This window comes from Rana temporaria, chromosome 1 (genome assembly GCF_905171775.1).
Source record: "Rana temporaria chromosome 1, aRanTem1.1, whole genome shotgun sequence".
NCBI lineage: Eukaryota > Metazoa > Chordata > Amphibia > Anura > Ranidae > Rana > Rana temporaria.
In genome coordinates, this window is record NC_053489.1 from 544601509 (window position 1) to 544615359 (window position 13851).

At 46.4% G+C, this 13851-nt stretch overlaps 1 protein-coding gene across 2 annotated transcripts in view; it reads right to left on the bottom strand.

Annotated features, from left to right (window-relative positions):
• Positions 1-10501, bottom strand: part of MFAP3L (microfibril associated protein 3 like) — a 50394-nt gene extending 39893 nt beyond the window's left edge. Inside the window, exon 1 of one of the 2 annotated variants that reach the window (XM_040333236.1) lies at positions 10411-10501. The gene's annotated coding sequence lies outside the window, so the exon portion shown is untranslated. Of the gene's footprint in view, positions 1-10401 lie in introns of both variants that reach the window. The other variant, XM_040333228.1, reaches the window with a different exon arrangement.
• Positions 10502-13851: the final 3350 nt, after the last annotated feature.

The window sequence follows — 13851 nt, forward strand, 5'->3', positions numbered from 1 at the left end:
TTTACCTTAGTGCAGTCCTCCTTCACTTACCTCATCCTTCCATTTTGCTTTTAAATGTCCTTATTTCTTCTGAGAAATCCTCACTTCCTGTTCTTCTGTCTGTAACTCCACACAGTAATGCAAGGCTTTCTCCCTGGTGTGGAGTGTTGTGCTCGCCGCCTCCCTTGGACTACAGGAGAGTCAGAATGCCCACTAACACACAGCTCCTTTCTCAAGCTGCAACGTAGAGAGCCCTATAGGCTCACTATGCAAGCCGCTTAGGGCCCCGCAAAGCTGCGGAGGGCCCCCAAATTACTGGAGTCCCCGCCTGGTGAGAAGTAATTTTCGGACCCTCACCCCGCTTCTCAACTCGCTGGCTGCATGGGAGAAGAGGTAAGAAGCCAGCACCCCCCTGCTTCTCAACTTTAATGTGACATGTCACTGTCAGCAGCGCCCCCCCGCTTCTCTCATCTTTAATGTGACATGTAATTTTGCTTAGGGCCCCAAGGGAGGTCAGGATCGGCACACACTCCACACCAGGGAGAAAGCCTTGCATTACTGTGTGGAGTTACAGACAGAAGTACAGGAAGTGAGGACGTTGCAGAAGAAATGAGGACATTTAAAAGCAAAAATCGAAGGGTGAGGTAAGTGAAGGACGACTGCACTAAAAAGGTAAAGAAAGCCATCTAGGGGAAAAAAAAAAACAACATTGTACCTTTACAACCACTTTAAAAACTCAAACAATTGATACACAAACTTGGTATAAACTGAACATGTTTATGAAAATGTTATACATTAAAAGTAAACAATAAAGTGCTTTAAAAAAAATAACGTATTAAAAAAGGAGAACTACAGCCAAAGCTCGTTTGGCTGTACTTCTATGGATCACAGGAGTGCAATTTATTCTGCCGACATCACCAATGTCATTGCAGGCACCGCGTCATCCCAACGACAAAGTCTGGTTCCGCCAGGTGCCTGGACGGACACCTGTTTTAGCGAGTCACTGAGACGGCTTCTCCGCCCCCTCCACAGCTCAGTGCTCCAGTGAGCGAGGAGGAAGAAGAGCAGAGAGCCGACACTGACAGCCTGCTGCTTACGGAGCTCTGAAAACCCAGTGATTGGCCGTGTTCGATCACTCGGTTCTCAGTGCAGAGGTGCCGGGAAACCAATGCTGCATCCACCTAGGCAAGTATCATTGGAGGGAAAAAATTACTTTACTTCTCTTTTAAAATAGCTTCCCAAAACATAGAAAAATTGCACAAATACCTATAAAAGCATGTCACCAGCCACCCAGATGCAGCCGGTCACCAGCCACCCAGATGCAGCCGGTCACCAGCCACCCAGATGCAGCCGGTCACCAGCCACCCAGATGCAGCCGGTCACCAGCCACCCAGATGCAGCCGGTCACCAGCCACCCAGATGCAGCCGGTCACCAGCCACCCAGATGCAGCCGGTCACCAGCCACCCAGATGCAGCCGGTCACCAGCCACCCAGATGCAGCCGGTCACTACTTACTACTTCTGGCAGCCTCTCCCAAGCAGGTAAACTTCCACATGTGGGCGGTGAGAGATGCTGCAACGATCTCTTTGCTCGACCATGGCAGCAGCTGTCAAGAGCAGCCTTCGCGGCCCTGCTGTAGGGGCGGAACATGAAAGATGTCATCTCTCTGCTGCCCCGCTGACAGAGCTGCCTTCATGGCCTGGGGTTTATGGACCTCTGCTTTAAATAGTATTCATAGAAGCATTTTCAGAGACTGTAGAGAGCGCAACGTGGGCACAGAGGGAGGTCTGTCCAAGTTTGACCGATAGCGATTATTTGAACATTTTGAATATTGAGGACCCCAAATGCAGACGAATGGATCAGACTACATTTGATGTATTCCCTTCCATCTGCAAGTGTGGTGAGGAAAACAAAATCTCAATCTGTCAATTCCTGCTGGTGTCCTTAGGGGATCCATAAGGAGTAAGCAGTGGCTTCCATATTTCCTGCCCGACATTGCCTACGTATTTCTGGTGTTCATGTTTCTCTACTGACGACTAATGTAAGGGGCCCTCACAATTTACACCGTTTGCCTTCCTATATGGTGATTATTTTTAATGGTTTTCTTTTGGATGGCAAAAAGAAAGCATTAGGGAAGTACATGTATTCATTTTTAATTAATATATCTACAACTTTCTGATCATGCCAATGTACTGTACCCTGTAGATATTGTTTTCAGGGGTTACCTGGGAACTAAATGTAAACCTCATAGTTCCTACAGGGTAAAATTAGTGAAAATGGCTGGTCTAGGCAGCTACAAGCATAAAAAAAAGAAAGAAAAAAAAAGTACCAATATAACACACATTAGATAAAATATAACGAGGTGTTAGAATAAAAAACTACAAAAGAAACAATAATTACAATCTAGGTGAGATAAATGCAAATGAATAGAAAGATAGCCTCAGGCCCTTATCACAAAGGATAAGATAATACAGTTATAAAAAAAAACAGAAGGCGAAAGTATTAGAGAAGGAAAGCCGCAAGGTGAGCTAAGGCTGCAAGCAACCAATAAGACAAACAGTGATGACATACACAGAAAGATGATAAAATTACTGGGCTGTGTCTACAGTGGCAAGAAAAAGTATATGAACCCCTTGGCATTAACTGGTTTTCTTCAGTAATTTGCCATAAAATGTGATCCTTATCCATGGTAAAGTCGGGTACAAGATCACGCAAAAAAAATAAATAAATAAATAAAAAAAACAGTATTTACAAGCCTTGTTTTTATAAAAGTCTAATACAGTGTGCTATGCCCAACTATAACAGAGGGGGTGGCAATGACCATATATAACATTTTTATACCAATAGCGACGGGGGTGGGGGCAGAGACCGACAAAGAACACAGAGCAGACAGGCAGGGAGGAGGGGGTGAGGTGGAGAGAGGAAAGCTGAGATTTTCGTAGTCAGCACAGAGAGGGGGATACAGGAAGTGGCAGGATCAGGCAGTTTTTTGGGGGAGTTTAGAGAGGGCAGATTAAAAAGCACTGTCCTGTTTAATCTGCTTCCCCTCGCAATGCGCAGCTGATTGCAGCTGCGCATGCGCAGGGGGGGGGGGGGGATCCTCGGCTGAAGGGCCGGCCGCCGCCAGCCCTTGCCGGAATGAAATCTCCCGTGCGCATAAACGGGAGTGACGTCATCGCCGCTCCAGCCAATCACAGCGCTGGAGTGGCAATACCTGGAAGACACGCCGAGTCAAGATGACATCTCGCTCGGCGTGAACCAGGTAAGTTCTCTTCTCCTCGTTCCGAGGTAAGTATTTCATGGCTTTTGCCTTGCAGGTGTAAAAAAAAAAAAAAAAAATTTTTTATATATATATATATATATATATATATATATATATATATATATATATATATATATATATATATATATATATATATATATATATATATATATATATATATATATATATATATATATATATATAGTTTACAACCCGCTTTAATCAACCACTTTAGGTAGCTCTGGATCAGACCTGTACAATATTCAGGAGGAATTTTTGGCCATTCTTTACAAAACTGCGCCAGCTCAGACACATTTGTTGGATGTCTAGTGTGATCAGCTCCCAAGATCATTCCACAGCATCTCTATGGGGGCAAGGTCCTGTCTTTGACTGGGCCACCCAAAAGGCCCATTTTATTTTTCTGAAACCAGTCTGTTGTGGATGTACTTTGACGCTTAAGCCCTCGTACATGCGATCAGATTTCCATCTGACAAATCCGTGGAACTTTGTGCAAAGGGCGTTGGCCGTGAACTTGGTATGCATACAGACGGCAGAAATTGTTCAGCCAACATACACAAAACTCTGTTTTTTCAGCTCTTTACCACCACCCTTTGGGCAACTTCTGCCAACGTTGCGCTATGGTTAGCATTGGTTTGGAGCATGCGTGTTTGTACATTGGGCTTTATTCCGATGGACTTGTGTACACACGATCGGATAATCCGGCAAGACACATTTGTTGTCGGAAAATTTGAAACCATGCTAAAAAAAAAAAAAAAAAAAAAAAAAAAAACACACATTTGTTGTCAAGAATTTCCGATGGAGCATACAAACGGTTGGATTTTCCCACAAAACCCTGCCATCACACATTTGTTGTTGGAAAATCAGGATTGTGTATACGGGCCTTTAGAGTCATTGTCTTGCTGCATCACCCAACTTCTAAGCTTTAGTTCAGCCATCCCGCCATTATCCTGTTTGAATTTGGTAAACTTGATGATGGCAAGTGGTCCAGACTATGAGGCAGCGAAGCAAGCCCAAATCATGATTTTCCCTCCACCGTTGGAAAGACGTTGGTAAGCTGTGGCCTTTTGCACTATACATAGTGCTGAATATTCTTCCCATACAACTCAACTTTTGTTTCATCAGTCCACAAAACATTTTCTCAGTAGCGTTGCAGATTCTTGGAGAGCAGCAGCTTCCTCTCTTGTTATTCCATGGAAACCCTGCCTATTCAAAGGCTTATGTATAAGAGAGTCATGAACAGAGAGGTTTGCCAGTTCCAGTGATGTCTTCAAGTCTTTAGCCGTTATTCATGGGCCTCATTGAGGATTCTGCATTGTGCCTTGGGAGTCATTTTGGCTGGGCACCCACTTTTTACAAGTGTTACCACAGTACTAAATGGTCTCCATTTATACAATTTGTCTAAATAAATATCGACTGATGGATCTCTAAACACTGAGGTTGCTTTGTAGTCCTTTCCAGCTTAAAGTGGTTGTAAAGGAAAAACATTTTTTTCATAATAAGCATCCTTTACCTGCAGACATTCCTCTTTTCACTTCCTCATTGTTTGTTTTTGCTCAGAAGTTGCTCTATTTCTTCTCTGTTCTGTTCACTACCTGCTTGTCTGATTTTACTGACCACCGTGATGGGAGGCTTTACTGCGGTGGTCAGTAACATGCTCACCCCCTCCTGGGAACTACATCTGTGTGACAGGACGCTCTCTACGTGTTAGAGACTTCATAGAGGTGTCAATTACTGGGCGTGCCGCAATTCATCCTGGGAAATGTAGTTCTTACATGAACAAGCGCCGCAAACCAGGAAGTGAATGAGAGAACAGAAACTAGAATGCCGGAGGTGATATAGATGAAGGAATTTAATAGGTATTTACTTGTTTTTTAACAGAATCGTTACACAATTCTGTCTACACCTTGCAGACATTAATTTTAGGCAAAAAAAAATAATAATTTCTTTACAACTCCTTTAATGCAGATCAACTACTCTTAATTGTATGTCTTTAAAGAGCTCCTTTTTGCAAGGCATGGTTCACATCAACCGACGCTTCCTATGAACAGCAATCTTAAAACTATTTAGCGTCTTAACAATCACAGTAGCTATAAACCACACCTCAACATTATTTTTTTAACTGGACTTCAGGTGTGCAAACTACTGACTCCAAGCACCCTACAGGTTCACTTACTTTTTCCTACAGTATTGTGAATGTTTGTGTGTTCAATAAAGAACAAAACATTTGAATTGTTTGTGAGTTATCAGCTTAAGCACATTGTGCTTATCTATTGTTATGACTAATTACTGCATAACACCAGTTAATCTGAAGGGTTCACATACTGTTTATTGCCAGAAAATGAGCAGCGCTATAACATTAATGTGGTGTGATGTTATAACTGCAGATATGTCAGAAAGGTTAAATGATATAAAAGCAAGATACAAGACCTAAAAACACATTATCAAGATTCAGGGTTGGCAGTCCTGTCAGGAGGGTAAGATCCTGCATAAGAGGACATAGAACCTTTTGGGCTAGATTCACACCAACCTATTCTTTGAAAAGTGATCCACAGTGGACTGCTTTTCAGAGTTTGGCTAAACAGTTGCTGTCTGGCATTCAGGCGGTGATCTTGCCACCTCCTGCTTGTTTTTCTTTTTACAATTAATATGGAACTTATACAACTGAGAGCCAAGCGTTTGACTGTGCCACTTGTCAGACTCTGATATGTCTACAGCTCATAGTACATTAGAATGATCAATAAGTAAATACAATTAAAGAATAGTGGCACACCCAAAATATATAGTCAGTAGAGAAACGCCCCCTAACGTTGGAGAGACGCCTCCACAAACTAGTGGTGGTCACTGGAGAGACGCCTCCACGAATAAGCGGTGGTCACTGGAGAGACGCCTCCACGAATAAGCGGTGGTCACTGGAGAGACGCCTCCACGAATAAGTGGTGGTCACTGGAGAGACGCCTCCAATGAATAAGTGGTGGTCACTGGAGAGACGCCTCCAATGAATAAGTGGTGGTCACTGGAGAGACGCCTCCACGAATAAGTGGTGGTCACTGGAGAGACGCCTCCACGAATAAGTGGTGGTCACTGGAGAGACGCCTCCAATGAATAAGTGGTGGTCACTGGAGAGACGCCTCCAATGAATAAGTGGTGGTCACTGGAGAGACGCCTCCACGAATAAGTGGTGGTCACTGGAGAGACGCCTCCACGAATAAGTGGTGGTCACTGGAGAGACGCCTCCATGAATAAGTGGTGGTCACTGGAGAGACGCCTCCACGAATAAGTGGTGGTCACTGGAGAGACGCCTCCACGAATAAGTGGTGGTCACTGGAGAGACGCCTCCACGAATAAGTGGTGGTCACTGGAGAGACGCCTCCAATGAATAAGTGGTGGTCACTGGAGAGACGCCTCCAATGAATAAGTGGTGGTCACTGGAGATACGCCTCCACGAATAAGTGGTGGTCACTGGAGATACGCCTCCACGAATAAGTGGTGGTCACTGGAGAGACGCCTCCATGAATAAGTGGTCTTAAAATGGAGGTCATTAGAGACACCTCCTCACATTGGAGGTCATTAGAAAAAACGCCTCCTCACATTGGAGGCCATTAGAGACACCTCCCTCACATTGGAGGTCATTAGAGACGCCTGCTTACATTGGAGTTCATTAGAGAAGCGCCTCCTTAGATTTGTGGTCATAGGAAAAATATTTCCTTTTATTGCTGAACAGTGGAGAAATGCCAAATACCAACAGATGAACAGTCAATCAGCTACCGCTCAAGGAACCCCTAGCACCCTCTGGAGGAACCCCAGAATTTCACAGAACTCTGGTTGAGAATGGTTGCATTATACAATTTATTTTATCATCATCATCGTACAGGAATTATTATTATTTTTTTATAGTGCCAGTGGTCTGTGCAGTGTTTTACAGTTGTAATTCAATACAAGAGGATTAGGAGTCATAACATTACCCCTACAGACTGCTCAGGAAGGTCAGCTATAACCACACCTGGGAGCCGAAGACACTATAGAGCAGGGATATGCAATTAGCAGACCTCCAGCTGTTGCAAAACTACAAGTCCCATCATGCCTCTGCGAGTCATGCTTGTGGATGCAAGAGTCTTTCTATGCCTCATGGGACTTGTAGTTCTGTGACAGTTGGAGGTCCGCTAATTGCAAATCCCTGCTATAGAGCATAATATACAGACAAGTAGCCTCACTACAGACTGCTCAGGAAGGTTAGATCCTATATAACAGACATAAGAGCTGAGGACACACTATAGGACATACCAAGTGGGTAGCATAGCGAATTAGGGGTTGACATGCTTGCTTTGCAGCACAGGTATCCTCCATTCAAATCCCACCGGGGCACTAAGGGCAGGTTCACACCATCTGAACGTATACGGTTTTTGCACATTTTCCCCAGCCCATTAATTCCAATGAGCTGCTAAAAGTGCAAAAAGCGCAGTAGGCGCATATTTCAAAATCCTGCCACACCAAACAGCATGGTACCATGCATTTTTGTGGCTGTGAACGCCAGATGCAAGGGGTTGCCATGGCGAATCAATACCTGCACACATCTGCAGTAGGCAGCACGCTCCCACGTGAGAAAACGTTCTGCGCACCGCATTTGGCAAGGACCTACCCTTATTGCATGGAGTTTGCACCTACACGGCAAAAGATATGCTGGTAGGTTTATTGGCTCTTGTCTACATGTGAGGACAAGAACTGATGGGACTTTACAACATGATCAACTATAATATATAGAGGAGTTACAGTATCTCCCTCTGTAGAATAACCGGGGCCCCTATAGGGGTTATTATAACAAAGGAGTTCTGTGGGTCCCTGTGATGTGCTGAGTGCAGACATGTCAGGAAGGTGATATCCTATAGAAGAGCTGGGGCCCCTATAGAGGTTTTATTATACAGAGGAGTTCTGTAGGTCCTTGTGATGTGGGAGCTGGGGCCCCTATAGAGGTTATTATACAGAGGAGTTCTGTAGGTCCTTGTGATGTGGGAGCTGGGACCCCTTATAGGTTATTATACAGAGATCTATGGGTCCCTGTGATGTGGGAGCTGGGGCCCCTATAGAGGTGATTTTACCGAGATCTACAGGTCCCTGTGATGTGGGAGCTGGGCCCCTATAGGGGTTATTATACAGAGGCGATCTATAAGTCCCTGTGATGTGGGAGCTGGGGTCCCTATAGAGGTTATTATACAGAGGAGTTCTATGGGTCCCTGTGATGTGGGAGCTGGGCCCATATAGGGGTTATTATACAGAGGAGATCTATAAGTCCCTGTGATGTGGGAGCTGGGGTCCCTATAGAGGTTATTATACAGAGGAGTTCTGTAGGTCCCTGTGATGTGGGAGCTGGGACCCCTATAGAGGTTATTATACAGAGGAGTTCTGTAGGTCCCTGTGATGTGGGAGCTGGGACCCCTATAGAGGTTATTATACAGAGGAGTTCTGTAGGTCCCTGTGATGTGGGAGCTGGGACCCCTATAGAGGTTATTATACAGAGGAGTTCTGTAGGTCCCTGTGATGTGGGAGCTGGGACCCCTATAGAGGTTATTATACAGAGGAGTTCCGTAGGTCCCTGTGATGTGGGAGCTGGGACCCCTATAGAGGTTATAATACAGAGGAGTTCTGTAGGTCCCTGTGATGTGGGAGCTGGGACCCCTATAGAGGTTATTATACAGAGGAGTTCTGTAGGTCCCTGTGATGTGGGAGCTGAGACCCCTATAGAGGTTATTATACAGAGGAGTTCTGTAGGTCCCTGTGATGTGGGAGCTGGGACCCCTATAGAGGTTATTATACAGAGGAGTTCTGTAGGTCCTTGTGAAGTGGGAGCTGGGACCCCTATAGGGGTTATTATACAGAGGAGATCTATGGGTCCCTGTGGTGAGAGCTGTGGCCCCTATAGAGGTTATTATACAGAGGTGATCTACAGGTCTCTGATGTGGGAGCTGGGGCCCCTATATCGGTTATTATACAGAGGAGTTATATCGATCCCTGTGATGTTGGAGCCCCTATAGCTGTTATTAAACAGAGTTCTATAGGTCCCTGCAATGTGGAAGCTGGGGCCCCTTATAGGTTATTATACATAGATCTATGGGTCCCTGTGATGTGGGAGCTGAGGCCCCTATAGAGGTGATTTTACCGAGATCTATAGGTCCCTGTGATGTGGGAGCTGGGCCCCTATAGGGGTTATTATACACAGGAGATCTACAAGTCCCTGTGATGTGGGAGCTGGGTCCCTATAGAGGTTATTATACAGAGGAGTTCTGTAGGTCCCTGTGATGTGGAAGCCGGGCCCCTATAGGGGGTTATTATACAGAGGAGATCTATAGGTCCATGTGATGTGCGAGCTGGGGCCCCTATAGGGGTTATTATACAGAGGAGATCTATAGGTCCATCTGATGTGGGAGCTGGGGCCCCTATAGGTGTTATTATACAGAGGAGATCTATGGGTCCCAGTGATGTGGGAGCTGGAGCCCCTATAGAGATTATTATACAGAGAAGTTCTGTAGGTCCCTGTGATGTGGGAGCTGGAGCCCCTATAGAGGTTATTATACAGAGGAGATCTATGGGTCCCTGTGATGTGCAAGCTGGGGCCCCTATAGGTGTTATACAGAGATCTATGGGTCCCTGTGATGTGCAAGCTGGGGCCCCTATAGGTGTTATACAGAGGAGATCTATAGGTCCATGTGATGTGGGAGCTGGGGCCCCTATAGTGGTTATTATACAGAGGAGTTCTGTAGGTCCCTGTGATGTGCAAGCTGGGGCCCCTATAGGTGTTATTATACAGAGGAGATCTATGGGTCCCTGTGATGATGAGATGACACAGAAGTGAGGACATCATACAGAGGAGAGTGATGCTACAACTGCAGACATCAGAAAGGTTGGATGTATAGAAGAAGAGAGCCCACCATAGGACACAATGTAACTCCTCCATACATCTCCCTCCCTTAGGGATGACCAGAGATAATTAGAAGAATGATGATCAGAGGAGGGATAAGTTGTGCGGCTGAACACACACACAGCGCTCTAAGTACTGCAGCTCACTGACAAGTACGCCGGCTGTGACCTCCATGTGATGACAGCTTCCCCCCAGACATAGGCGCCCCATGCACGGCTGCCCAGCTCACCTCAGTCACCTGTCCTCCGCTCTTCACTCTCCCCCGGCTCCAAAATGCGTCCAGCTCCCGAGCACCGCGCCGCCCCCTCAGCCGCTAACCTCACGTCCCGCCCATTCATCCAACAAATCCCACCCACTTCACGCTTCTCCCATCTATTACTCTACTATTTACACGCCCCGCATTGCGTAAAAAAAACCGCCCACTAAACGGCCAACCAGCCTGAGGCTAAACCACGCCCCAAACTCTTAGAAAGTATCTCTTTATCAAGCCCCGCCTACCCAACCTATAAAAGCGCGGCGTGGTTGACTTGTCCCGCCCCTGATAAGTAAAAAAAACAAAAACCTCTGTAGGCGGGGTCATTGACTCGTTCGTTGAGACGCCCACAGGCTTGAAGCTTTTTTTTTCCTCCACAATCAATCCCGCCCACTTCACTCGTAACTGCATAGACTGCAGAGCGGGGGCTGAAGCGCATGCGCCAGTGTCTTCCGTCACTTCGGGTATTAGGCTGAGTGCGGAGAAATGAAGGGGAGGGATGTGTGAGTGGACTGTTCATAGGGCTGTGTGGGGGGAACAGTACTGAGACATTCCTGGGGTGTAACGTGCCCCCAGCACTGTGTGGAAAATAATAAATATATATACACAGGGATGTAGGCTTCCAGTGACAGCTGTGCAGTGAGCGCTCTCTTTTCCTCTCAGGATTAGTCCTGTAATCCTTTCCTGTCAACACTTTTTAACTGCTTGCCTACTGGAGATATTTTGTCATTTGTCACTTCCATTTTAAAATTAGCATTTTGTCCTAGAAAATGACTTTGAACCCCCAAATGTGATATATTTTCAGAGAGCGGTTGTTGAATTATTTTTTATTTTTTTTACCTCATGATATTTGCGCAATTCATTGTTTAATCAAAAGCAAAATTTCAGGAGAAAAATACATTTAAAGTGGTTGTAAACCCAAATTTTTGACTTTTGCCTACAGGTAAGCCTATAATAAGGCTTACCTGTAGGTATAAAGAATGGGGTAGATTCAGAAAGCAATTACGCCTGCGTATCCATAGATACGCAGCGTAATTGCTAAGTAGCGCCGGCGTATCTACTTTTTGTATTCAGAAAGCTCGATACGCCGACTGTAGCCTAAGAGACGACTGGCATAAGTCTCTTATGCCGTCGTATCTTAGGGTGCAATCTGACGCTGGCCGCTAGGTGGCGCACCCGTAGTTGTCAGCGTAGAGTATGCAAATTGCATACTAAAGCCGATTCACAAACGTACGCGCGGCCGGCGCTCGTTTTCGCCGTAAGGCTGCTCCTGCTATTAGGAGGCGCAGCCAATGGTAAGTATGGACTTCGCTCCCGCGTCGCGATTTTCAAATTTTGCGTTGTTTGCGTAACTCGTTCGTGAATGGTGCTGGACGCCATTTACGTTCACGTCGAAGCCAATGACGTCCTTGCGACGTCATTTACCGCAATGCACGTCGGGAAATTTTCACGACGGAGCATGCGCAGTACGTTCGGCGTGGGAACGCGCCTAATTTAAATGATCCACGCCCCCTACGGAATCATTTAAATTACGCGCGCTTACGCCGGCCCCTTTAACGAAACGCCATCGCAAATTACAGAGCAAATGCTTTGTGAATGCAGCGTAGCTCCAGTAATTTACGGAGGCGTAGCGTAAAAACGATACACTGCGCCGCCGTATCAGTGCGCACCCCTACCTGAATCTGGGCCAATATCTCCTAAACCTGTAAAGTTTAGGAGATATTCCCCTCGCAATGCACCGCTGATTGCAGCGGCGCATGCACAGGGGGGATCCTCGGCTGAAGGACCGGCATGCCGGAATGAAATCTCCCGCGCGCACGCGCACCTTTCACACTGGAGCGTTTTTCAGGCGCTTTGTCATTAAAAAAAGCCTGTAAAGCACCTGAAAGAAGCCTCCTCTGCAATCCCAATGTGAAAGCCCAAGTGCTTTCAGAGCCCTTTCACACTGCCAGCGCCTGAAAAACGCTGGTAAATCGCTGCCAAGACCCCTTTCACACTGGGGCGTTTTTCAGGCGCTTTGGCGTTAAGGGGGCATTAGGAGCGGTGTATTCAATGCTCCTAAAGCAATGCAAAGAAGCTGCTTGCAGGACTTTTTTGACGCCCTGCCAGCGCAGCGCCTCAGTGTAAAAGCGCTCGGGCTTTCACATTGGGATTGCAGATGTAGCTTCTTTCAGGCGCTTTAAAGGCACTTTTTTTTTAACGCTAAGACCCCTTTCACACTGGGGCGTTTTTCAGGCGCTTTAGTGTGAAAGCACATTGGGATTGCAGATGCAGCTTCTTTCAGGCGCTTTTTATTTACGCTAAAGCCCCTGAAAAACGCCCCAGTGTGAAAGGGGTCTTAGTGCAATCCCCAATGCAGACATCCCAACCAAAACTAATTTCAGGGAGGTGGTGCTCTGCTAAGACCCCCCAAGTGAAATGGCCCCTGGGGAGAGAATGTGGCCCCTGCAGTGCTGACTCGGCATCCTATTTTAAATCATTTAAAATGGCCCCTGCTCATGGCATGCTGTGACTCGCTGCTCTCTGGGATCCTGACTGATAACAGTGAGTGAGCTGAGAAGATGTGGTAAGAGAGTGACACGTTGATGCTCAGTGATGGGGAAATAAAGAAAAATCTTATAGTGAAATACCGCTAAATTAAATTGTAGAGCGCAATCTAGGTGCCACTTACAGGATATCTGGCAAAAACAGGCATCAGTGAAAACATCCGAGTTTGCGATGTATGGCGTGCGCTACACGGAGCCGGAAATTGCATCAATGGTTAACGTGAATCGGAAGTGCATCGACACATTTTGCCCCTCCTCCAGGGCGTCTTCAAAAGTAATTTGATGACGCCCTGGAGGAGGGGCGAACCGTGCTGACACACTTCCTTCGAGGCAGGGTCATTTACTCAATTCAATAGAAGAACTTCTTAGATAAACATTTTGCCCACCTAGAGAAAGCAGGCATTTTTTCTCAATCTGCCCATGCCCCTTTACAGCCACGCAAGGAATTCCCTGTCTTGGTGGATCACCAGCCCTAACAGTGGGGAAGTTCTTCCTTCCCTATCAATGGAAAGTTATCACAATTGATGCACATCTCAGACTGGGGAGGAGTGTTCCACTTCTTGGCACTCCAAGGAACATAGGGCCAGATTCACATACCTTTGCGGCGGCGTACTGTATCGTCTTTACGTTACACCGCCGCAAGTTTTCAGCGCAAGTGCCTGATTCACCAAGCACTTGCGTGTAAACTTACGGCGGTGTAACGTAAAGCCGTCCGGCGCAAGCCCGCCTAATTCAAATGGGGCGTGTACCATTTAAATTAGGCGCGTTCCCGCCCGAACGTTCTGCGCATGCTCCATTAGGAAATTTCCCGACGTGCATTGCGCAAAATTACAGCGCCCCGACGTTTTTTTTAAATGCGATGTGCGTTACGGCGTTTCGT